Here is a 14,922-nt window from a genome sequence, read left to right as displayed (position 1 = left end):
TTATTCCTGTGAGGCAGGAGCTGGAAGCCTGAATAACCTAGTTCCCACCTGTGGGGCAGGTGGAACCATCAAGAAGAGAAGCAGAAGGAATAGAGCCAAAGCAGGACTTGGCCCCTGCCTCTCGCGGGTGGCTCTGTCTGATTGCTGTCTTAAAAGAAGGCGTGCACACGTGCTAAATTGCTTTAGTCATGTCTGACTCTGCAACCCCATGGATTGCAGCCCACCAGGCTCCTCTGTCCGTGGAATTTTCCAGGCAAGAATGCTGGAGTGGGTTGCCAGCCCTTCCTCCTCCAGGGGATCTTCCTTACCCAGGGATCAAACTCACGTGTCTTAAGTCTCCTGCATTGGCAGGTGGGTTCTCTATCTCTAGCACTACCTGGGAAGGCCAGGCCCCACTCTAAAGAAAACAGGAAAGCTGAGTTTTTATGTGAAAGCCCCTGATGTTCAAATGTTAGCAGTTAGTTGAAAAAAAATTAAATTGATTGTGACTTTAAATCCAACAAGTATTAAGGACCCCTCTATGGTGGTGTGTTTGTTTGTTTCTTCTTTCTTCTTTTGATTCCATCATAACCATGCAAGGAGCAGAAGGCAGTCATGATGTCTGCATCTGACATGTGCTGTCACTGAGGCTCAGAGAAAGTTAAGTCCCCTGGACCTTATTTCTACAAGGTGCCTTATTTCTACAAGTCCAGTCTTCTGCCTCCGCGTCCCAGGCCCTCCCCACAACACAAGAGTTGCTGAAATCCCTCGGCACCGAAATCCGTGAGAGTACCTTCCACCCTCACAGACAGATGAAATCTACTTCCAGAACAGGTTAGCAAACTTGGAGGCTTAAAAGCTACAAGAGCAAAGGGAGAGCCTAGCATCCCATTTCTCTCCTGACGTTTAAGAATGAGTTGGCATGAGGTAAATGGTAAATAACGTTTTATTTGGTAATGGCTCTTTAGTTTTAAATCACTTCAGCATTTACTTTTAATTAATTTCTTTAAATTAGATGACTCACACTTGTAAATATTTGCTTTTCCACTCTAAGCTTTATTTAAATTATTAAAGCTTCAGCTTCGTGACTGATTTTAAGAATTGAGGTTGCCGCCTTGCCGATAGCAGAATGCACGCGCTTAAAACAGGGGGACATCGTTTCATCGGGTAAACTGCCAGCACCAAATAAGGCTGAAAGCAAGGAGCGCTCAGAGAAATAGAAGAGAAGCGGATTTACAGTTTTCTTTGAATTGTTCAAGGAATAAATCAATAAATGAGGGAGTTAGAGAACAAATGTAGGATGAAATAACATCTGAAGCAGCTCACTCACAATGAAAGCTTGTCTTGCTGTGTCTTTTTTAAAAGCACTCATCAGTGGCTCTGGATCCACATATTAGTTTGCTAAAGGGCGTGGAGGTGGAGGCCTGAGAAGGGGGTTGTGGAAAGGCTCAGGACAGGAACTGTACAAAAACACTGGAGACAAAAAAAAAAGAAGTAATGATGAGAGCAGTAATTTCATAGCCCCAATTGGTATGGGCTATTATAAGCCTAGATTTGCTAGCTGCTCCACTTTACCAGCATCAAAGGCAAGGATGGAACCCGAAGGAACAGGGCTGACAGTCAGGCTGTATGATAGCAGAAAGAGAAATGACAAAGAATTCTCTAATTTCAAGAAGTGGGGATTTGAAAGTAAAAGGTTTGTAATGACATTAATAACCAGCCTTTACCAGCCATGTAATGAGCAGCCAGAGGATGAAGGGACCAAGGTGGGATGGGGGAGCTCAGAGCTAGACACCAGCACATGAGACTCTCTTAATAACTTTTATTATTTCTCAAAAGTCATTTCGACAATACAGTTCAGTAACCTGTGTGCTGTAAATCCAATTCATCTGCAAAAATGAAAGCTGAGTAGAATGTGATATTATGTAGAATCTGTCATGCTGATGCTATCTCCAAAGCACTCTGCCAAATAATGAGCTGGACTCAGGACGGGAGGGCTGAGTGGGGCCAATGGCTGAGCCTGATATGTGCCCACCAGGTCCAGCCTGGACTTTGGAAACCGCTTAGTGCAGACAGCAGGTGAAGGCCCAGGGCTACCCTCCACACGGGTGAGAAGTACCACGAGGCGCCTCGGTTCCACATCAGAATCTAAGCAGAGGCCAAAGTCCTTCCACCGACTATCTCGTGGAAAGTAGGAAAGGGGCTGGCTCGAGCCTTGGTGCCCAGCATGAGGGACACTGTTGAAATGTAAATCTTCAATACACCCAAGCAGAACTGTGACTGAATCAGTTATCAAAAACCTAGTTCCCACCCCCAGTGGAGCTCTGGGGCCAGGCTTGCTGCAGTGTGCCCCCTCCAGCGGAGGGTGAGACCAAGGAACTCATATCGCTGGTGAAAGGATGAGATCAAATCAGTGTTCAGACATGCTGATGTCAGATCCTTCCTACCCAAAGGTGAACTTCGTGTGCCTCATTCACTCAATGGCCCCTGGTCAGTCTGTCCTTATAAATACTGGAACTGACATGCTCACCTCTAAAGGCAGAAAGTGAACTCTGAGGTTTATGAAATATGACCTATGAATGTCATTTTGTCTTAGAAATTTGAGAAAAAAGATTACCTGATATTTTTTTAAAAGAGCATTTGGCCGATCTCATGTTTAGACATAAGCAACAAAAACTCTTAAGCCAATTAAACTGACAGGATTTAATTCTGAGACTCCCAAAATGTAAATGCTCATACAGTCTCCAAAAGAGAACTAAACTCGCTGTCTTCACAAATTATGCCATGTTTTCATTTGAGGATAAGTATGATGTGCTCAAAATTGCTTCGACGTTCGTGGCAACTGGCTCGATGGTTACGGAATTCAGGGTCCCTCAGGTTCACGCATGCTGGCCTCTGTGCTGTTGAATCGCTCTGTTGTGAAGTTGGCCCACAACTTTGCCAGCCTGTTGTTATCCCTAATATACTATTGCTTGTCTGGTTGAAACGGGGCTTGAGCCTAAAGCAAGACCACAGCCGTGCGGATGGACAAGAATATTTAAGAGAGCATTTTCTAGAATCCAGTGTCTGGCTGGAGTGGGGATGACAAGAGGATCTAGGTTTCTGGTGTGGCTGACTTGTCACTCTCTAAAGGGACACTCAATGAGCAGCAGGCTTCAGAGAGGCCATTGTTTAATTTTGTACCTGTAGGGTGTGAGATGCCTACGGAACCTCCAAGGGAAGCTGTCCCGCCGGGAATTCACACCACTCCCCTGCTCTGCTGCTGCTGCTACTGCTAAGCCACTTCAGTCGTGTCCGACTCTGAGCGACCCCATAGACAGCAGCCCATCAGGCTCCCCCGTCCCTGGGATTCTCCAGGCAAGAACACTGGAGTGGGTTGCCATTTCCTTCTCCACTCCCCTGTTCTAGTCCCTACCAAACAAAAACCCCATTCCTTAAACCTCCCCAGATGAACTGCTTTCCACTCACCCACTGTTCACAGGCCAGCATCAGGAGAATGCCTGTGCTTCCTCTCATCTGCTGCCAACAGTCACATGGGGAGCAGCTGAGAAGCAAGAGAGGTGAGAGGCTGCACGCTCTAGCAGAGTGGTCAAGCATGCTGCGACCTCTGGGTCAGTCTGCCTGGGCTTGAATGTAGGCCCTGCTCCTTCCTGTGTGACCTTGGTCAAGTTACTTAACCTCTCTGTTCTTCCACAGTCTCATCTGCAGACCAGGGACTATAATAGTGCCTATTTTGTGGTGCTGTTGTGGTGACTTTGTTGTTGTTGTTCAATTGCTAAGTCATGTCCAGCTCTACAGACCCCAAGGACTGTAGCACACCAGGCCTCCCTGTTCCTCACTATCTCCCAGAGTTTGCCCAAGTTCACGTCCATGGAATCGGTGCTGATATCTAACCATCTCATCCCCTGCTGCCTTCTTCTCCTTTTGCCTTCAGTCTCTCCCAGCATCAGGGTCTTTTCCAATGACTAACCATGCTAACATGGAGAAAATGCTTAAAATGGAGCCTGCCCTGCTGTAAGCACTCAGGAAAGGAGCCTCTGTGCTCAACAGGCTTCAAATCTTTGCAATTCTAAATCCAGCTTTCAAAACTTGCTCCCGAGTCCATCAAGCACAGGAGTAGGACTCTTCCTGGCACGTATATTTCCGCTTCTGAATTTCAGAGAATTGCAATGGCAGCATTCTCTAGGGTCTTAATGAAGGGTATTGATGCCCTTCCTGATACACAACATGAAGGTGGACGCATTTCAGATTCCTTCCCTGTGGTCCTCGACCATAGAGAAGAATTCTGATGATCTAAGACCATGGATAGTTGACATAAAAATCCTATTGCCCAGGCTTTAGAAATTAATAACAGAGGAATGGAGGTAGGTAAATATGTGGCTGCAATATGAATATAGGAGTATTTTTGGATAAGATACATGAATATCTTATACAAAAAGTGTATGTATTACTCTAAAAATAAATGTAGTATATATTGATCAGGGAAAAGCAGCTCTCATGAACAGTATGTTTTTCCCCTAGAATGTCCTGTCTCCAGGCAGTAACCTTGGACAACAAACTGTGTAGCGCTTCTCCTAAGGCGCAGGCGCAATCGTCATTAGAATTCAGGACCCTACACTCTCTAACCTATTGGCCCTCCAAGTCTGACCTTGAAATTGAACTGTTATCTCTTGCATGGCAATTGGATGAAATCCTTTGTGTTTAGCTATTGAAATTCCAGGACTACTGTTACAATACAAAGAGAGGGAGGGCTGATTTTAGAGACCTAACAAATTATGATGGTTTGTTTCCTTTGGTTGCCTTGCTCTTTAAATAAACCTCTCCCGTGGTTAAAAAGACCGTGGGTAATTACATGCAGGTATAGCTCAGATGGTCTTCATGACCTTTCTGCAGCCAGTCACAACAGTTTTGGTTTCCCACAACATTCCTTCTCTCTGAATGCTCTCATGCTGCCCTTTCTAACTGTCTTCAGCACCCATTTTAGGAATCTCATACCCCTTCACAAAGGAAATTATTTTAGTAGGACCATTTTGAGAGAATACCTCCCACCATCTGATAATGTGGGATGAAACATTCTTGAGGGCCATTTTCCAGATAACATCTGCCAAAGGGTAGGAGCCCATCCTCAGCACACATGCAGTTTGTTAACAACTACATTGTTGTGCTTGTGGTCATTGTTGAGAAACATGAAAGAAGGAATCAAATGTGGGTGATCAAAATAATGCCTGTCTTAAACTGTTTTAGAAATGTCCTCTGAGCACTCTGTCATTATCATTCCTCTTTCATTGTCTTTGCAAACATCTCCTTGGTGGTAACAGGGGCCAAAAGCATCTGCTGATAAATCTACTCCAGTTCTTAGCAAAGAGCAAGAGCCCTCTCCTCATAACACCAGGGAAATGTGAGTGATGAAAATAGGATTTTTCCCCCCAATTGTTTCTATGATATGGGCTGTCAAATGATGCTTCTATTTTACGATTCTGTAAAGTCTGCAGAAATCAAAGCCATGTAACAAACACTGCAGAGGGCTTTGCTAATCCTGACCAACCACAGCCACGCCTGGACAAAGGATAAAGGCCTGGTAACTGGGAACCTGACACGGAAGGAATTCCAAACACAGACTAAAGGCATCTCTGTCCACATCGCGTGGGCAACTCAGGCTCCTACGGGTATATTAGTTTGCACTGATCTTTTCTTAGCTTTCCCATATTTGTAGAAAAGCAAGAGAAGCAAGCACCAACATCAGCTCAGCCACTAAATAATCTGCGCATGGTGTGCTTGGGAGGAGTATCGCTGTGCCAGAGGTCCTCTGGCTGCCAAAGGCTCCAAGTACTTCTCTTAGCACCAGAAGCTTTACATCATCTGCTTCCTCCCATTTGAACCCCAAATCTGGTCACAGTCAATTATTACCAAAAAAGGAAACTCATAAGGGCTACCTTGGAAGTTAAATTGTCTGTTTTGGCTACTAATAACAGCGCAGGTAGTATTTTACAGAAATTAAGAGGAACGGGATTCTGCCCTTTGCAGGCTTTCCCTGAAGTAAGGAATCCAGTGCTTATGCCCCAGCTGGAGGTGCTTATCTTTGCTCATAAATTCTTTATGGCTTTCACACTTTTTACCACATACCTTATTTTTATGCCTGCCAAGCTCATCTCCTCTCAAAACAAACTCCCTTCTAGGCACTGATACGTCTCAATCTTAGCTGTTTTCTCCTGTCATTCTTCAGCTTCTCCTACCCTTCATCTTCCTAAAAAGAGCTCACGGGCTGAGAAACAGGGGTGCTTCTTAAATTCAGTCTTGAGATGTATTGATGAATCATGATCAGCTCTATATTGTAAGGATTTGTCACTGATATGTGATGAGCTGAAGGCTACAAATAATTTCTTTTAATAAATTACAGCAGATTCAAGTTTTTCTCCCTTCATAATGTGGCCTACACTCACATCAATGCGTTTGTTCTCTCTTGGGAGGGAGGGAAAGGCGTTGAGATGTAGTAGATGGTAGAGAACATGGTATAATCCTGGCTTCTACCTCTCTTGGGCATGTGTGTCTTGTATGAAAGCCATCCATCATGTGTATTCAAGTGGAGACAAGTTGGGAAGCACTGTGACAGAGAACCGGACCTCACCTCTACCTCTGGCTCATGTTCATCAGTCCTCAAGCCTAGTCATGTGAAACGGGTGATCACATCAGGTTTTCACTTTTGGCATTGTCTCCATAAAGTGCTATGTAATGTTTTAGACTCTCTGTGCCATAATTTTAAGTGCATAAAGATGTTCCTAGATTATCATGTTTCTGACAGAAACTTTTTTTTTCCTGTACCAAATTAATAACAGTACTTATAACTCATTTTGGGGAGGTCATTATTTTTTTGTTCTTTCTATTGAAGTGTAGTTGATTTGAAGTGTTGTGTTGTTGTTCTTCAACCACTCAGTTATGTCCAACTCTTTGTGACCCCATGAAATGCAGCATACCAAGCTTCCCTGTCATTCACTATTTCCCAGAGTTTGCGCAAACTCATGCCCATTGAACTGGTGATGCCATCCAACCATCTCATCCTCTGTCATCCCCTTCTCCTCCTGCCTTCAATCTTTCCCGGCATCAGGGTCTTTTCCAGTGAGTAAGCTCTTCGCTTTGGGTGGCAAAAATATTGGAGCTTTAACATTAGTCCTTCCAATGAATATTCAGGGTTGATTTCCTTTAGGATTGACTGGTTTGATCTCCTTGCAGTCCAAGGGACTCTCAAGAATCTTCTCCAATACCATAGTTCAAAAGCATCAATTCTTCACCACTCAGCTTTCTTCATGGTCCAATTCTCAATATACATGACAAAACCATAGCTTTGACTATACAGAGCTTTGTCAACAAAATGATGTCTCTGCTTTTCAATATGCTATCTAGGTTTGTCATAGCTTTTCTTCCAAGGAGTAAGTGTTGTGTTAGTTGCAGGTATAGAGCAAAGTGATACAGTTACACATCAGTTCAGTTCAGTTCAGTCACTCAGTTGTGTCCGACTCTTTGCGACCCCATGAACCTCAGCATGCCAGGCCTCCCTGTCCATCACCAACTCCCGGAGTCCACCCAAACCCATGTCCATTAAGTCAGTGATGCCATCCAACCATCTCATCCTCTGTTGTCCCCTTCTCCTTCTGCCCTCAATCTTTCCCAGCATCAGGGTCTTTTCAAATGAGTCAGCTCTTCGCATCAGGTAGCCAAAGTATTGGAGTTTCAGCTTCAACATCAGTCCTTCCAATGAACGCCCAAGACTGATCTCCTTTAGGATGGACTGGTTGGATCTCCTTGCAGTCCAAGGGACTCTCAAGAGTCTTCTCTAGCACCACAGTTCAAAAGCATCAATTCTTCAGCGCTCAGCTTTCTTTATAGTCCAGCTCTCACATCCATACATGACCACTGGAAAAACCATAGTCTTGACTAGACAGACCTTTGTTGACAAAGTGATGTCTCTGCTTTTTAATATGCTGTCTAGGTTGGTCATAACTTTCCTTCCCAGGAGTAAGTGTCTTTTAATTTCATGGCTGCAGTCACCATCTGCAGTGATTTTGGAGCCCAGAAAAATAAAGTCAGCCACTGTTTCCACTGCTTCCCCATCTATTTGCCATGAAGTGATGGGACCAGATGCCATGATCTTGGTTTTCAGTTACACATATATATTACTATATATATATATATATATTTTCAGATTCTTTTCCATTATAGGTTATTATATGGAATATAGTGCCCTATGCCTTACAGTAAACCTTCTCTATCTATTTTATACATAGCAGTGTGTCTGTTAATCCCATACTCTTTAATTTATCCCCCTCCCTTACCCTTTGGTAACCATAAGCTTGTTTTCCATGTCTGAGTCTATTTCTGTTTTATAAATAAGTTCATTTGTATCATATTTTTAGATTCCACATATAAGCAATATCATATATGTCTTTTTCTGTTGTATTCCTTTTTCTTTTTTATGTGTATATCTATTATCAGTATTTGGTTTGTGATTACCATGAGATTTTCATACAGCAGTCTGTATATATATTTGATTGTTTTAAGTTTCTGATCTCTTAATTTCAAGTGCATTTTAACACACTGCATTTATACTCTCTCTGTTCATTATTACTGTTTTATTTTACATCTGAATTGGTTTGTGTATCCTTTAACTGCTTATTGCAGATACAGATAATTTTACTACTTTTGTCTTCTAACCTGCCTACTAGCTTTGTGTGTAGATGGCTTCCTATGTTACTGTATGTTTGCCTTTATCAGTAAGCTTTTTCATTTCGTAGCTTTCTTGTTTCTAGTTGTTATCTTTTCTTTTTTGCCTTGAGAAGTTCCTTTAACGTATGTTGTGAGGTTGGTTTGGTGGTGCTAAACTCTTTTAGCTTTTGCTTGTCTGTAAAACTTTTGATTTCTCAATCAATTTTGGGTAGAGTATTCTTGATCGTAGGTTCTCCCTTTCATTACTTTAAATGTATTGTGCCACTCCCTTCTGGTCTGCAAAGTTTCTGCTGAAAAGTCAGCTGATAGCTTTATAGGAGCTCCCCAATGTGTTATTTATAACTTTTCTCTTGTTGCTTTTAATCTCCCTTTATTTGTTGTCACTTTTTAAACTCCAGTGTATCTTGGTGTGTTCCTCTTTGGATTGATCCTGTGTGGAACTCTCTCTGGTTCCTGGACTTCGGTGATTGTTTCCTTCCCCAGCTTAGGGATGTTGACAGCTACTTTTTCTTCAAATATTTTCTCAGGCCCTTTCTTTCTTTTCCCTTGGGATCCCTATAGTGCAAATATTAGTACATTTGATATTGTCCCAGAGGTCTCTTAGACTGTCATTTCATTTTTTTTTTTCTTTCCTGTGGCAGTGATTTCTACCACTCTGTCTTCCAGCTCATTGATATAATCCTCTGTATCATTTCATCTACTCTGTGGATTCCTTCTAGTAGATTTTTCATTTCAGTTACTGTATTCCTCATCTTTTTTTGGTTGTCGTTTATATTGTCTAATTCTTAGTTGAAAACATCTAACTTCTCACTCTGTGCTTCCCTTCTCGTCTCAAGGTCTTTGATCATCTTTATGATTATGAGTGTGAACTCTTTCTCGGGTAGATGATGTAGCTCCACTTCACTTAATTCTTCTTCTGGGGTTTTATGTTATTGCTACATCTGGAATGTGTTCTGCTGCTGCTTCCCTTTTTTTAAGTTGTTATTTATATTTTTATGCATGTGGTAGGTTAGTTATGTTTCTCAACCTTGGAGAAATAGTCCTCTGTAAGAGATATCCTGTGCATCCCAGCAGTGCTTTCTCCTCTCTTCCCTCAAGCTATACATTCTAGGAATTTCCCCAAGAGGGCCGTGTGGGTCCTTCTGTTGTGATGGGCTAATAACTATGTGAGAAGTCTGGTAGACTTGGTTGGTTCCTAGTCTGGTTGGTTGCCAGACCCTGCCTGGCTCACTAGTGGATAGAGTCAGGGTCCTGAAGACTTTGGGGCTATTGCCCACCCACTGGTGGGAGAAGCCAGGTCCTGGGGTTAGTGTCAGACTAATGGTGTGCTATAGTCCATGAGATTGCAAAAAGACATGACTTCTCAGTTGAACAACAAGAAAACAACACAACAATGAAAGGCAAAATTGGTTCCTGGAGTCTGGCTGCGGGGCCCAGGGACCCCAGAGGTGGTGTCAGGTTGCTGATGAGGGAAGGTGTAAAGTTCCTGGAACAGTTGAATATGGGATCTGGGATGTCCTGAAGGTTGCATTGGCCTGCTAGTGGGCAGGACCAGGACCCCGCCAGTCCTAGAGTAGGGTGTGGTCTTCTGTTGGCAGACTCGGCCTGCTGGCTGAGAGATCATAGTTTTCATGCTTCTGCTGTCTGCCCCCCTGGTGGGTGAGGCTGGTCTAGAGGCTTCCTGGTGGGAGGGGCCTGTGCCTGCCCACTGGTGGGTAGAGCTGGGTCTTGACTCTCTGGTGGTCAGGACTGTGTCTAGAGGCATGTCTAGAGATGGCTATGGGCTCAAGAAGCCTTTAGGCAGCCTGGCCTCTCCCAGTTAATTGTCTGACCTGAGGCTTTTGGGTGGGTCAGGTCTTGGCACTAATGAGCCAAAATGGCAGCTGCCAGGATTGTTCACACCATTGAATGTTCCCAAATATGTCTGCCAGCAGAATTTATGTCTCTAGGCTGAGCTGCAACTGCTTCCACACCACCCACACCCCACCCCACCCCCAATCACCACCTCTCCAAGAGACCCTCCAAGACCAGCAGATAGGTCTCACCCAGGCTTCTATCAAGTAACTGCTTTTGTCCATGTGAGATTTTGTGTGCACCTTTAAAAGTTTGTTTCCCCCAGTCCTGTGGGGCTCCTGCAATTAAGCCCCACTGGCCTTCACAGCCAAATGTTCTGGGGGGCTCGTCTCCCTGATGCTGGATCCCTGGGCTGGGGAACCCAACATGGGGCTCAGAACTCTCACTCCTGTGGGAGAATCTCTGCAATATAATTATTTTCCAGTGTGAGGGTCTCCCACCTGGGGGAGACCTCCTGCCTTTCTCATTGTGGTTTCTTCTTTATGTTCTTAGCTGTAGAAATCTTTTCTGGTAGGTGGCAGTCTTTTTCGTTGATGGTTGTTCTGCGTTGTGATTTTGATGTGCCCATGAGAAGAGGTCTTTCTACTCCACCATCTTGTCTGCTCTTTCTTAACTGATTCCTGAGTAAATACACTTAACCTGAGCCAGTTCATCAGTCATGTTGACCTCACTAGTAAGTCAAGGCAATTAAATTTGAGTGCAAGATTCATTAAGCACCTACTATGATTCAAGTACTATGCATAAAAGAAGAGATAAGGCTGTCTACTTTTGTTCTTGGCAAACAAGACAAATATAACATACATTTACAGCCATTCTATGTTGGACCCAGTCCAATCCTTTTTTTTTTTTTTAGCCCACCATCCCTTCCTCCTTCTTTAAAACTTAAGAGTCCAGTCTTATCTCAACCCTTATCAATCTCTACTTCTCAATGAGAGCCCGTGTTCTCCTTTCATTTCTTTACCTACCTACTATTTCCAGCTCCTACACACATCTGACCCTCTATGCTTACCATGTATGTTTGTGGGTTTTCTCTTTACTTTAAACTCTCTTGAACAAACTCAGTATACATTTAGGGGCAGCTGTGATGTGCAGAGCCATGTGGGAAGCTCTGAGAGAGATCACTAGATACATGAGACTCGGTTCCTTCCTTCAAGATATTGGGGCTTCAGCACAGTATATACCCAGCCTGAGGCAGGGCAACAGCAGATGAGGTGAGAATGAACTACTGCAGTGAATGCAGAGCAGAGAGATTTTCTTTGCAATTGTTGCAGAAATGGAGATGCAGTGGGGAGATGAGAGGATTCAAAGTTACTCGTACATCTATCTCAGGGGCTCAGGTCCCTTCATCTGTTCCAGTAAGCAGAGCCATCTCATTCCTAGCTAAAAATTTTGCCAGTGACTCAGTCCTTCTAATACTGAGCCCTTTCCCTCAAAGGATTATCCTCATAGGTGTAGAAGCATTCCTTCCCCCCTTCCATAAAATTAAGACAGTCGGTACCCAAGAGCTGCCATCTGACCCACTTTGCTGTTGTTCACTCACTAAGTTGTGTCCAACTCTTCGCAACCCTGTGGACTACAGCATACCAGGCTCCTCTGTCCTCCACTATCTCCCAGAGGTTGCTCAGATTCATGTACTTGAGTTGGTGATGCCATCTATCTATCTCATCCTCTGCTGCCCCATTCTTTTGCCTTCAATCTTTCCCAGCATCAGGGTCTTTTCCAATGAGTTGGCTCTTCACGTCAGATGGCCAAAGTATTGGAGCTTCAGCTTCAGTCCTTCCATTAGATATTCAGGATTGATATCCATTAGGATTGACTGGTTGATCTCCGTACCGCTCAGGAGGCTTCTCCAGCACCACAATTAGAAGGCATCAGTTCTTCGTCTCTCAGCCTTCTTTATAGTCCAACTCTCATATTTGTACAAATTTTCCAATCAAAATCTGAATCCTTTGGACCTCCAGAGATGACTCTAATCAAAAATAAAATAGAAAATAAAACATAGTTTAAAATGTGGGAAAAAATAAGTGAAATTTTTCAAGTATCGATATTATCATGACAGCTTTTGCAAAGAGTTATGTTGTAAAGAAAGCAAATATAGATGTGTTCTTCTTAAGTAAATATGGCTCCTGGGTGAGGTTTTGAATTAAAAGTCTTTTAGGAAAAGTAGTAACACATATGAATAAAAATCATGGGGGTCATGTGAAAAATGAGGGGTCTTAAAGTGCTGATACATTTGCATTTGGATCCTTGTTTTCATTAAAATCTTCAAAGAAAGCTGCCCCTGGATTCCTCAAAGTTGGCTCAAAACATGAAGCATTAGTTACTATGATAACCATTTCTTTGGCCCCAGAATGTATTGCATTTTGTGCTTCCCTACAGATACTAAAATAATAAAGGTACTATGAAAAGGGAAACCCAAGATTAACAGAGATAAAATATCAGGCCCCTATTCCACTTCCTTTATTCTCTCAAATTCTGTAGTTAATAATCTGGGCATTTTTTTCTTGCAAAATTTTTTTTAAATTTTATATTGGAGTATAGTTGATTAACAATTTTGTGTTAGTTTCAGGTATAGAGCAGAGTGATTCAGTTATATATGCATGTATCTATTCTCTTTCAAATTCTTTTCCCATTTAGGTTATTAAAGAATGTTGAGCAGAGGACCCTGTGTTATACAGTAGGTCCTTGTTAATTATCTATTTTAAATACATTACTGTGTATATGTCAATCCCAAACTCCCAGTTTATCCCCCCGCCCCACCATCTTTCCCCTTTACGGACTGTAAGTTTGTTTTCTAAGTCTGTGACACTGTTTAAATGAGTTCATTGGTATCTTTTTTGTGTTTTTTTTAAGATTCCACATGTAGGTGATATCATATGATATTTGTCTTTCTCTGTCTGACTTACTCTGACACTTAGTATGGTAAACTCTAGGTCCATCCATTTTGCTACAAATGGCATTATTTCATTTTTAATGGCTGAGTAATATTTCATTGTATATATGTACTAAATCTTCTTTATTCCTCTGTCAATGGACATTTAGATGCTTCCGTATCTTGGCTATTATAAACAGTGCCGCAGTGAACATTGGGAGGTATGCATGTATCCTTTTGAACAAAGGTTTTTTCCAAATATATGCCCAGAAGTGGAATTGCTAAATATTAATTTAAAAATAAAGCTAAAGTAGGTAGTTTCACTTTGATATTTACAGGAACTTCTGTACTGTTCTGCATAGTGACTGTACCAGTCTACATTCCCACCAACAGTGTAGGAGGGTTCCCTTTTCTCCACACCCTCTCCAGCATTTATTTCTAGACATTTTGATGATAACCATTCTGACTGGTGTGAGGGGATATCTCATGGTAGCTTTGATTTGCATTTTCCTAATGATTAGTGATGTTGAGCACCTTTTCATGTGCATCTAGGCTATCTAGATGTCTTCTTTGCAGAAATCTTTATTTAGGTCTTCTGCCTATCTTTGATTGGGTTGTTTGTTTTTTTTTTTTGACATTGAGCTACATGAGCTGTTAGTAAATTTTGGAGATTAATCCTTATTAGTCACATTTTTTTGCAAGTATTTTCTCCCTTTCTGTGGGTTGTCCTTTCATGTTTTTAAATGGTTTCCTTTGCTGTGTGAAAGCTTTTGAGTTTAATTAGGTCACATTTGTTTGTTTTTGTTTTTATTCCCAATATTCTAGGACGTGGACCAAAAAAAGAGTTTTGCTATAATTTATGTTAAGGAGTGTTCTGAATTTGTTTTTCTCTAAAAGATTTATAATAGTATCAGGTCTTACATTTAGATCTTTACTTCATTTTGAGTTTATTTTTGTGTATAGTGTTAGAAATGTTCTAATTTCATTATTATACATGTAGCTGCCCAGTTTTCCCAGCACCATTTATTGAAGAGAGAGTCTTTTCTCCATTGTATGGTCTTGCCTCCTTTGTTGTAGATTAATTGACCATAAGTGTGTGGGTTTATTTCTGGTCTTTCAGTCCTGCTCCAATGGTCAGTATTTCTGTTTTTGTGTCAATATCATACTGTTTTGATTACTGTTGCTTTGTAGTATTTTCTGAAGTCAGCAGCCTGTTTACTCCATGTCCATTTTTCTTCCTCAAGATTGCTTTGGCTCTTCAGTTTCTCATTTCCATTGTTGGTGTTCAGTCACTAATTCATGTCTGACTCTTTGTGACCCCATGGGCAGCAGCACATCAGGCTTCTATGCCCCTCACTGTCTCCCAGAGTTTGCTCAAACTCATGTATATCGAGTCAGTGATGCCATCCAACCGTCTCATCCACTGTCAGCAGCTTTTCCTCCCATCCTCAGTCTTTCCCAGTTTCAGACTCTTTTACAATGAGTCAACTCTTTCCATA

At 42.3% G+C, this 14,922-nt stretch overlaps 1 protein-coding gene across 3 annotated transcripts in view; it reads left to right on the top strand.

Annotated features, from left to right (window-relative positions):
• Positions 1-14,922, top strand: part of PARD3B (par-3 family cell polarity regulator beta) — a 1,123,961-nt gene that overhangs the window by 1,095,717 nt on the left and 13,322 nt on the right. The window lies entirely within an intron of this gene.

Source organism: Cervus canadensis, chromosome 24 (assembly GCF_019320065.1).
Source record: "Cervus canadensis isolate Bull #8, Minnesota chromosome 24, ASM1932006v1, whole genome shotgun sequence".
Classification (NCBI taxonomy): Eukaryota; Metazoa; Chordata; class Mammalia; order Artiodactyla; family Cervidae; genus Cervus; species Cervus canadensis.
The sequence above is the reverse complement of the archived record's forward strand: the minus strand, read 5'-3'. Positions and strand labels throughout refer to the sequence as shown.